We start from the raw sequence: 12042 nt of genomic DNA, 5'->3' as shown, positions 1-12042 counted from the left end.
GCTGTCATGTGTCCAACCAGATGGACCTGATAGCAAGTGCCAACCTAATTGTTCACAGGATGTCAGTGAAATTGGCTGAAACATATTTTATTTTTAGCTTATCAATTTGGTTTCCTCGATACCAATCTGAATCCCCAATTGTTTCCTTTGAAGGTTTTGAGGATTCTTGATGACCATGGGCCACCCAACGGTGTCCTGTGCGGGAAAAGTGGGACGATTCTCATCAAGGCAGAAATCAAAATAATGTGACTTCCATTTTACCACCTAAATTCAGAAAATAATAATACATTAATAAAAAACTTACCTGTGCTGCTCCCGCCACCGTCCACCTCTCTCCTGTACTCTCCTAATGGTGTTCCAGCAGCCCCTTGGACACAAGCACAGGTCCTCCATGCAATCCCGCCACTCCTCTCATGCTATGTCTAGCATGAGAGGAGTGCCAGGATTGTTTTGAGCTTCTTAGTCTGCTGCACAGACAGTGCATTGGAGTCTGTGCAGTTTCTCCAACCTGGGTGCGCTACACACCCAGGAGAAACCTAAGTGCATATGTCAGTTTGGACGGCCTAAGATGGATAGCCAAACTGAAATGCGGACTTAGTGAGCTCCACTCCACTCCCCTTCCACCCTCCAATGGCCCAGCCCTGCCCTCCCTGCACATGCTGTCTGAGTCAGCAGCTGAAAAATGAAACAATAGTAAAATATTGTTTTATTTTTTCAGCTGCTGGCTCTTAGCCAGTTGGGCAATGCTCATTCGCTATTGGGGAGGAGCCACCCCTAGTAGTGGACCATTACGTGACTATCAATAGAAGTAGTAGGAAAGAGCATAGGTGAATATGGTGAATCTGCAATGTATCATATGGCGAGAACCACTAGTCATTTGTCTGTGTATGTTGGGTGTCACAGCATGAACCACACTCCTGGGGATGGAAATCTACATATATGATTAGCATCTAATACCTATTGGATGACTAAAGGCAACAGATACAATTAGAATGAGAGGGATACGTTTTATGTTAACTAGAACGAAGGTCAGATATAAACAACACAATGGACTGTGCTCTCATCAGAGTTTCAAACTGTTTGATGCAGACAAGGCTGTCATCATCTCTCGGTTGCTTGCCCAATGGCATAATGAGGGTACCAAGGGTGCTAATGTTAACAAGGAAAATGGGTTGGCTTATCCCTAGGTGGAGAGTAATAAGAAGCAATATTTAGATTCAAGTGGACACCAAATACCACTTGTCCCCAGTACAACTACATAGGCTTTGCTAATGCCCGCTAAGCTGATGTAAATGCCATTGTTCCACAGTCCCTTAGGGGTCACACTCTCATCTAAAGAGACAGTTGGATCCAGTTTCGAATACTTTTTGCACTCCTAAGTTCACAAAAGGCAAGAAAGAACACTTTGTATGGTTAAAATCACTTTTTTGAACCACAGAACTATAATTTGCTGTTTTCTACTCACATGGACTGTGCCCATTTTTGGGAGTGTGGACATTGCCAGGCCCAATTTTGGCAGCTCCCACCCCTCTTTTATTAAAAAACAATCCCTTGTGTCTAGTGAGCTCCACCCCACCCCCGCGTGGCAAACCGGGGGCAATTATTTCATCTGCCCCTAGGGCAGTGGGTGGATTCTTGCTTGGGGATCACCAAGGAGGGATCCACTTGGCAAAGGTAAAATTGGAAAGGGGAGATTCTCTGTGATCCCCAAGGAAGGTTCCTTTTGGCAAATGTAGAATTGGAAAGGGGAGATTCTCTCCTTTGCATTGATACCTCTCCCACCTGCCTCAGTGCTTGGGGGGCTGATAGCCTCCTGAGCACTGAGGCAGGGAAAGTGAAATGAGCCGATCAGCTCATTTCACTTTTGTTTTGAATTAAAATGACATCAGCGAGCCACACTGATACCTACTGTTGCTTAGATAGGAGTGGGAATAGTAAATTTACCCCTGCCCCTGAATTCCAATGCTTACCCCTACTGTTGTTCATACTGATGTGGGAATACTAAATTTCACCCCTCTGTAGTCCAACACTTACTTTGCTGTTGCTGTTGATTAGACTAGAGTGGGATTATTAATTTTAACCCCTCCAAGATTCAATGCTTTACCTACTGTTGCCCAGACTGGAATGGGAATAGTAATTTTTAACCCACCTGAAGTCCGAGGCTGTCCCTACTGTTGACTGGAGTAGGAATAATAAATGTATCCCCTGTGAAGTCCAACGCTTTCCCTGTTTTTGCAATGTTTGGTAAATGTCTTTTTTTATGTTTTGTTTTTTAAAGTAATTTATATACTTTTTTGGAATTGGATTGCTAATACTTTTGTTTCTTGTTTGATATTTACACATATATATATATCAAATGTTATTTTTATAGTAATAGCTTTGAACAAAAATATTATATTGTAAAAAATATATTCTTGAGAATTGTAGGAACCTGTACAAAAATCCGAATCCCAAAGAACCAAAGAATGCAATGAGTCACAAGAAAATGAAATATCCAAGTAACTTAAACAGATGAACTCACCAAAAGAACAAAAATTTATTTTCACTACAATACTTACAGTAAAGAAAGTAAAGACATAGAATCAATATTTAGAAAACACTGGAAAATATTAAGAAGTGATCAGGATTTGGCAAAGAGAATAGGTTGTAAACCACAAATATCGCATAGGAAATCACGCTCATTGAAAGATATATTAGTAAAGAGCCACTATGTGGCACCAATTTCAAGAAATTGGTTGAAGAATGAGGCAACTGGCTTTTATAAATCTAACTAATGCAAAGTGTGCCAGATTGAAAAAAACACGAAAACCCATATGGATCATAATGGCAAGGCCATACATATTTCACAGAGAATCACTTGCGATAGCCAATATGTAGTATACATGCTTGAATGTGAGTGCGGTTTGAGATACATTGGCAGCACAATATGTCGCTCAAGAAAAGGATTTTAGAACATACTAGAGCCATCACTAACAAAGATATGAGCTACACAATGGCAAAACATTTTGCGAGATCACACACTAATGATTGGAGATCGCTAAGATTCATGGGAATAGCGCAAATGAAAAAAAGTGAGAGGGGGGGGTGACAGAATCCGAAAGCTACGCCAGATGGAGAGTAAACTTATTATTCAGCTCCATACTAAAATGCCTTATGGACTGAATATGGATGAGGAATTACATGTACATTTATAATTTCGAAAACATATGACAACAACAGTAATCATGTAGTGTAGGGTGGTTACCTATTATTAAACTAATTGACATTATAGTCAAATGATGGTAGATAACAAATTGGAGAGAAAAAGCATTCATTGATATTTATGTGGAATCAATAGAATAAAGTAAGAGAGAAGAAAAATATTATATTATTATATAATAATAGGATAATGAATGAATGCAACAAATCTCTCAAGATTAATGTAGACACACAGTAACTAACTATTTAGAATATGTTGCAATACAGAAGTAACAACCTAAACACATATATATATATATATATAAATAAATGTCAAAGGGTAATAGTGTCATCTACTGGATAGTAGAAATGGTGACATTGGCAAAAGGGAAAAGGGAAATAGTAAATCCAAACAATATGAAATTATAAATCAGAAAGGACTGGAAGAACAGAGAGAAACACAAGTGAATAGCATCAAGCATTGGAAATGGGATTTTTTAATTTTAAGTTTAGAAAATCATTTGTTTGTAATTTTATTTGTAATATATGTAAACCACAATATCCATAATGCATTATGTTTGATGTAGTGATTTTGAGTATAAATAGCAAAAGGGAAGAGGGACTCATTCACTGTGAACAAGACTCCAGGGGGAGTTGAAACGCATTGGTGGTTGTTATTTTGGAATAAATTGCACTATTGAGACCTCGTGGAGTGCGGTGAAACCTTCTTTGTTGTTTGTTATATATATATATATGAACATACACACATATTAATGTATGTGTATTCATAAAAGTATATGATATACATAGTATTACATAATAGTGAGCTTTATTTAACTAATAATAGATTAATGGTATATATTAAGATATTTAAGATTTACTATTTTAAACTATGTTAAAAAACTATATTTTGTATGTTGTTATTGATATTAATGTGAAACCATTTTTATAAAATATTTGTGCATTCACCATTGTACATATAAGAAAACAATATTTTTGTTAAAAATATTTTTGACACGTTCACATGATATTTTTGTTGCATGAGATCACTGATTCCAATATTATGTCAGTGATCAATTCTAGAAGTGGGACATTCATGTGGGGTCCACAAGTAAAAGTTGGTCGATACCCAGAATTTCTCAAGGTTTGTGCTGTTCATAACACTTTTGCACGTAGTGTCCTACATCAAATATGCTCACATACATGTTACAGTTAAGGACAGCAGTAAATGCATTTAGGAATAATGATGAAAAGGAAATATCTCCAAAATTGATGGAAGTTGGTGGAAGGAGAATTTTCTAAGGCTGTCTTCTACAGACAAAAACCAAGAACAAATATTGTTATGATTTTCAGTTTAGTTATCCAATTTAATGTAAAGATTAAAAGTAAATAAGCATCAGCAAAGTAAATTGATCTGGTTGGAATAGCATAACATATGTAAACCTAGTATTTTGTGTTTGCATAGGTGGCATGCACAAATGCTGCAGAACACAGTAAAGCCAACCCTATTGGCTATGGCAAAGGTGAGGGGAAAAAGTAGCAAAAAATGATTGCTTTTTGTACAAAATGCAAATACAGGATACAGAATTGGAGGTGACTAATAGTGTGATGATTGAGTGTACTTTTTACATTTACAGTCCATTAGAAGCACTTCCTAAAAGGCATAATGATGAACCAAACAGCCAATAGTATGAACAGGGCCACTGGATTTATGTGATTTTGTGGCTGCAGCGTTATTGTAAACATCATTATGGATCTGTTGCATTTGTGACATGTTCCATCATCTGCTGAATAATCTGCGGATTTTATCAAAAAAATATGTTCCTATCTCAAATGGATCAAAAGTTATTAAAAAAGTGACAACATGTGTTCTCGCACAGTGAAAGGATCCTCACAAAGGCTAAACAGACATTTTAATTTGCTAATTCCTATACTTAATTGTTAGATAAGTACTAATGAGATGAAATCTGTTAGACTGGTACTAATCAGATTAAATCTGTGCAGACACAATACTATCATGTGCATTATGCCACATAGTTTGTTTTTTCCTGTTGCATAATTTAGTCAACCTGTTAATTTGTTGCTTCCCTGCCTCATAATTCAAGTGGCCTTGAATATGAGTGAGAGAGAAGTATTCCTCTGGTCAGATCGAAAGTCCCACACTCATGAATATGTTGAAGAACTGGCAAAATAGATGTTCTGGGCTATTACACTGTAAAGTCAGACCTAAGAGGTAGTGATTCTTTAAATAGGGTTATACCTACAAATAATTTAATTTCTATTGCTTCATGTTGTTAATGCTGAAGTGGCCCATTTACAATGATACCAGCAAAGTATTTTGAAACATGACCATGCCTCAACATCTACGTCTTGTTTAACATTCTCATTACATATTAAATTCCAAAACTAATCACTAATCGGAAAATATGAGATTTTATTTGTTTTGTTTATCATTAACTAAGTAGCCATATTGAGAGGATTACACCTAAATTCTATTTGGGAAGCACAAGCTTGCTTTATATTGAAGATTCACAACTTTGGGGATTTCAAAATAAAAACAAAAGTAGGCAAATTAATGAACGGTTAATATGATCAAGAGAAAAGAACATGTTTGATGTACGTTTAATCTTAATTATTGTGTGACTAATTGACTATGGATTTCTAGTGATTCTCTTAGGTTTCTCTTTACATTTTGTTGTGGGTTTTGGAATCAGTGTACCTACTCTGTGGCACTGCCTCCAATTCATCAAACTAATAGCCCATTTGATTGGTAATAGGACTATCTGAGAATGGCTATACCCATTTCAATGCTATATGATTTTCCACCCCACAATTTCTTGAGCGCTTTATGACAATTCTTTACCTATACTATATGGGTATAGATGGGTGTGCTATCCTCACTGTGTTAATGAATCATGTTCATTTGGAAAGGTGATGAAAAATACAATATTGAGACCAATAAAGAATGTAAAGTTTATCTTATGACCATCTAAAATTATTGCAAAAGTTTGTACTTTCTTCATTTATTTGAACAGGAGATTTGTTGTGATGTAATTTAAAAAGAGAATATTTGCCTGATAAGGGCATTCAGAAAATGAATCATTCCGTAACAACATTGTTGATAATTCTCTTTTCAAACATGTTTATAACAAAATATTGTAATTCCCTATACTCATTATATTTACTTTTCTTAGTAATAATTTATTAATATTAGGATTGATTGTCAAGGTGTGAGTGAGGTTTGAGTTTAAGTTGTGCCTGGATGATCTTGATTGTTGAATGTTTTCCACTGGATTTGAACACATAGGGATGATGTTTCTGTTTTTGTGTGCATATATATATATATGATAGAGCTTTTATGGAATGAAGCATTTGAAAATGTGTTCCAGTAGAATGGTCCCCAATTCTCTCATTGCTGTAACATGTGAATGACACACGTGTTGTATACACCTGACCTGAAACCTTCCAGTTCACTATGGTTCTTCAATTAAATTTAAGTATGGATTTTTACTTGTAATCAAGCCAGATTTATAATGTATGATGCAGGTTATGTGGTCCTACGAACAGACTGCACCAGATGCCAACTTTTTTCTTTATGAACATGTAGAAACAGGTACTTATGCACCTCTCGAAAAACATAACAAACGTCCAGAAGGCACCAGGTCTCCCAACGGCTTCTGATAAGCATGCCTCTGAGATAAATACATGAGTAAAAAATCGCAGCACCAAATCAAGATCATACTTGAGAAATAATCAAATTATAATTCTCAAATCGATTTTGTTAAAATAACATGACTGCTAAACAAAATGTCACCAAATTGAAATTAAAGATAGAGGGGGTCATTCCGCCGGGGCCAGGGTCGGCGGGAGCACCACCGACAGACCGGCGGTGCCCTGCAGGGCATTCTGACCGCGGCGGTTCGGCCGCGGTCAGATGCGGGAAACCGGCGGTCTCCCGCCGGTTTCCCGCTGCCCTGCAGAATCCTCCATGGGGATTCTGACACCCCCTACCGCCATCCTGTTCCTGGTGGGTCTCCCGCCAGGAACAGGATGGCGGTAGGGGGTGCCGAGGGGCCCCCGTAAGAGGGCCCCACAAAGTATTTCAGTGTCTGCTATGCAGACACTGAAATACGCGACGGGTGCCACTGCACCCGTCGCACCTTCCCACTACGCCGGCTCAATTCTGAGCCGGCGTCCCCGTGGGAAGGTTGATTTGCCCTGGGCTGGCGGGCGGCCGCCCGCCAGCCCAGGGCAAATCCCAAAATACCCTCAGCCGTCTTTCGACCGCAGAGCGGTATTTTGGTGGGGGAACTTTGGCGGGCGGCCTCCGCCGCCCGCCGAAGTTAGAATCACCCCCAGAGTATTCAGGGATAGTAAATAAAAAATAACAGGAGTGCGAAAACAAGTTCTCCCTTAGTGCTCCAAACCTTCAGACACCTTTAGAGAAGCATCCATAGACAACAGGCTATGGTTAGAATTATAAAAAAGACTTCTGATTCTAGTGTCCAGTTACTAACTATTTGCACGATTTCTCTCAAGCAAAGGGAGCTGTTAGGTTTTTTAGGATCTTGCACTCTCTCTCCCAGCCTCAGGAGAGACATTCCAACAGTAGTCAGGGACCCCTAGTAGATACCTCTATTCAAGACCTCTAATCAAGACTTGGACCTCTTTATCCTTTTGGGCCAAAAAGAAGCTGGCTTTCTTTGCACTTGAGGAGTCTGTGTGGAGATTCCAAGTTCCAAGAAGTGAAATTACTGTAAAAAACAATCTCACAACGTCTTGCACTATCAGTTTCCAAAATCAGGGATCTATGCTTCTAATTCCGCCCAAGGCCGCTCTATTCTGAACTCCAGTGGATCAAACACACCCCTGGCCCTCTTAGATGTGCCTCCCTGAAAACATATGTAGAGGGGTGTCTCTAGACTTGAAAAGGTTTTTATCTGAAATGACAGAGGTAAAATGAAATTCATTGGCACTTAAATGTGGCCTGGAAAATGGCTGCACTGAAATGAAGGTCAATGCTTACAAAGGCCTTGAGGTTTGAATGTCCCACCTTCCACCTATACCTCTCACATGAGATACAATGAGGTGTGCAAATTACCAATTACCTATGAGCCACAGTTCACTCTATGAGAGGGCAGGACCATCAGTTCTGACTGTTAAAATCATCTGACAGGTCACGTGAAACATTTACAAAACTCATTTTGGCAATAAAGATAATACTATGGGTTAAGTGCTTTTATTTTGATCAATTACCTATGTGATGCAAATACAATATTTCTATTTGTTTATTCACATGCATCCTCGTTACTGATTTATTTTGCAAAATAAAACTCTGCATTGCAAGGTTTGTGTTTCATTGTGCTCAGTTTCCTACTGACTTAAGTGTGATGTACTCCTAAAATAAGTCACATGACATGTCACATTTAATTTCAACAACCTGAGAGTCTTAGCCTTTTGAGTGCTGACCCAAAGACTTTAAGGGAATCAAAATAATGCATGATTTAATGAATCTCATATGATGGTTTGACAAATCACAAACGGCAGAACCTCTGGGAATTTAGAGTACCAACCTAGTTCCCTACACCCTTCCTAGTAGTAATGCTTTTTAACTGATTGCACATGAATGGTCATCGCCTTTCAGTATAATGTAGTCACAAATTGGAGCAACGGTTAGAATTATGCACAACAACTGCATATAGTGCCATGCTAGTCCCAAGTTAGAACCAAAAGTCGTTGACTGGGTGTTTTTGTAAAGGAGTGCAAATTGGACAGTTTATAAGAATAAAGAAGTGGAAACGTTCCTGTGTTTGGACATCCAATATTTTTGTGAACCGTCTTGATTCTTGACCATTCGCTCTGAAGTGATGGACTAAATCCATTTGATGGAGATTTCGAATATTTGTAAAATACACATTGCCCTTCCTTGATGGTGATTTTAAGTTGATTGGTTTGAGGTCTGTGGGCCTCAATCCAAAGTAGGGCTCCAAGGGTGAGTTAGTTGCTCCCCACAGAATGGCACTGGGGACATTACAGTTGGAAGAGCCCAAACCACATTTCTGGTAGCCACTGCAGCTGTTTTACCACTACCGGATGCCTGGCAATTCAACAGGCAATTTGGGACTGCATTTACATAAATACTGCTAAGACACACACACACACGCTATCTCTCCATGTCCGCTATCCATAAATGCCTGGATATGCAAGAACTTGCTATCTCCTAACACAAACCAAACCTGAGATCCAGGCTTTTGGAACATCCATTCCTCAGAAATCACCTTCAGCCGGCCCAATAAACTTTAGCCTTAACAAAACCCTCCTACAACAGCATACAGTCTTGGATTTGTATCTCCCATTTTCCAATATATCTAATGTGTGAAAAGAACACCATCTTCTACCTATACAGTCTAACTGTAGTTGGTTCTATCCTTCTCTTCATGCTATTTCTACAAACTATTATAGGGCTCTTTTATTTTCCTCAGTTCATTCCAGAAAATCATGTTGAAACTACAGTCTTTTCTGAACAGGGCCCTCAGACTCATCATCAGCCAGAAAAAGCAAGTGTTTGACTCCACAGTACATCACATCTGAACTGGTTAGCCATTAGAGCACAAGTCAAGAATAATACCCTATTCATGATGAAGAAACCCATTCATAACCGGGCTCTTTAACACACAAAGCTCTTTAAACTTGTCAAAACATCCAGTTCCCTTTGGGAGTAAAGAATCATTCCTCAAAAAGAGGAGTGACAAAGGCTACATAGAGTGGTTAATGGAAGACAACACACGATAAAGTGCTCTTCCATAGTGTTTAATGAGGGGTACTCAGTCACAAAGCTACACACACTTTATCAAGCACTACAAATATGGCATGCAGGAAGAACCTCTCCAGTCATAGCCTATAAAATGGCTTTTGAAATTATGCAAATCAAACAGAGAAATATACTTCTCATAAGAAGGATCCAGTGAAAAATATGTAAGTCGTGCACTTATGTAAACATAAGTAATCAAAAAAATAGAATAGTCCACTATGAAAAATAACAATCCTTTCGAGTAAATATTACATTTGTATCATTATGTTCTCATGGTTTAGATAACTCTTAAAATTAAAAACTGATACGTCCAGGCATTTATATAGCACAAAGAAAATATAGCTCATATTCCATAGCACAAACAAGGCATTTTCATAAATTGAAGGAATTAAAAGCAAGGTAGCCTCACAAACAGAAACAAATACCAGCCAATTTGAGCATAACAGGGATTACTTCTGTGACTCAATTCTGGACCCACTACGCATATAAAGCGATCTTGCACAACAACCAAACCAGAACAAGTGTGTGGTAATAAAATAAGGTAATAGGTCCACACTAGTTTATCAAAATACACAAAACAGACCATTTTGCCATGTCTTTGTCACAAACAAATGGAGGAAGATCACATTCGTTAGTTTGGCTGATGTAGTGTTGCAGAGTTAATCTTCCCTTCACCTTTGACCCTGTAAATGGAACGGTAGAAGAAGAGATAGCTCACGTCATCAATTAGCCACCATTCTCCTGTAATATCTGCTCTAGTGCTAAGCCAATGTTGTACTGTTTCAAGATGCACATAAAACAGATTATGGCCCTCATTAAAACACTGGCAGTAAATCCCACTTAACGTCATGCTGACGGCTGCCAACATACTGCCGCAATGGCGAATATCCATTCGTCATATTATGACACACACACAGCAATCTGACAGCCACATACACAAATCCGCCAGCCCAAAGGTCAGTGATAAAGTGGCGGTCCCAACACCCATACTGTTATGCCAACAAAACAACGCTCATCACTTTATGACCCACGAATCACCACAGTGGACATTCAACTGCAGTAAACCATTGGCGGTACATAGCGCCGTGCTCAAAATGGACACCCAGATACAAAACAACACCACATTGGCCAATACAAAACATACACACCTGACACTCATACGCACACCACACTCACACACCCACACCACTATAAAACACAAACTCACATTGACCACAACTCTTTATGAATACAAATCATTGCCATCAGACTGACACCAAGACCACTGCAACAACTAGACACACAGCACTTACACCCATACATCCCTCACTCACCCCCAATCACACACCCCACCACATTACTTAACAAACTCTCACCAACACACACCACACAACACCCATGTCCACACAAAGGCGCCCACGTTTCACAGATGAGGAGTTAAGGGTCATAGTGGAGGAAATTGTCATAGAAGAGCCAAAGCTGTTTGGAGCACAGGCACAGCAGATATCAATTGCAAGGAAGATGGAGCTATCGCAGAGAATCGTGGACAGGGTGAACACTGTGGTATAGCACCCAAGAACAAGGGACGACATCAGGAAGAGGTGGAATGACCTGGGGGGAAGGTACGTTACGTGGCAGCAAGGCACCAGCTCACCATACAGCAGACTGGCGGTGGACCCCCATGGCTCACAGCATGGGAGGAGCAAGTCTTGCCAATACTGCACCATGAGGGACTCGCAGGAGTAGCCAGAGGACTGGACAATGGTAAGTCAACATTTACTACTTATCACCCCCCATACCTGCATGTTATAACATTCCCTCAGCCTTGCTCCCTACACTCAGCCCCATCCCACATACTGCACTTACACATATGACTAACTCCAATGCCACGCTCTGCATGCTATACCAATGCATGGACAGCCCTCCCAGCCCTCCATGGACACCCATCACTAAAGCATGCACAGCATAGGGAAACTACTAATCCCACAATACATCACCATTCACAAGCAAAAGATGGCAGGGCAACGCCAACGATAGAGGGGAAGCCAAAGATGTAGAATATGTCATACACATGA

Source organism: Pleurodeles waltl, chromosome 1_2, assembly GCF_031143425.1.
Source record: "Pleurodeles waltl isolate 20211129_DDA chromosome 1_2, aPleWal1.hap1.20221129, whole genome shotgun sequence".
In the NCBI taxonomy this organism is placed as follows: Eukaryota; Metazoa; Chordata; class Amphibia; order Caudata; family Salamandridae; genus Pleurodeles; species Pleurodeles waltl.
Note: the sequence above shows the minus strand (reverse complement) of the source record.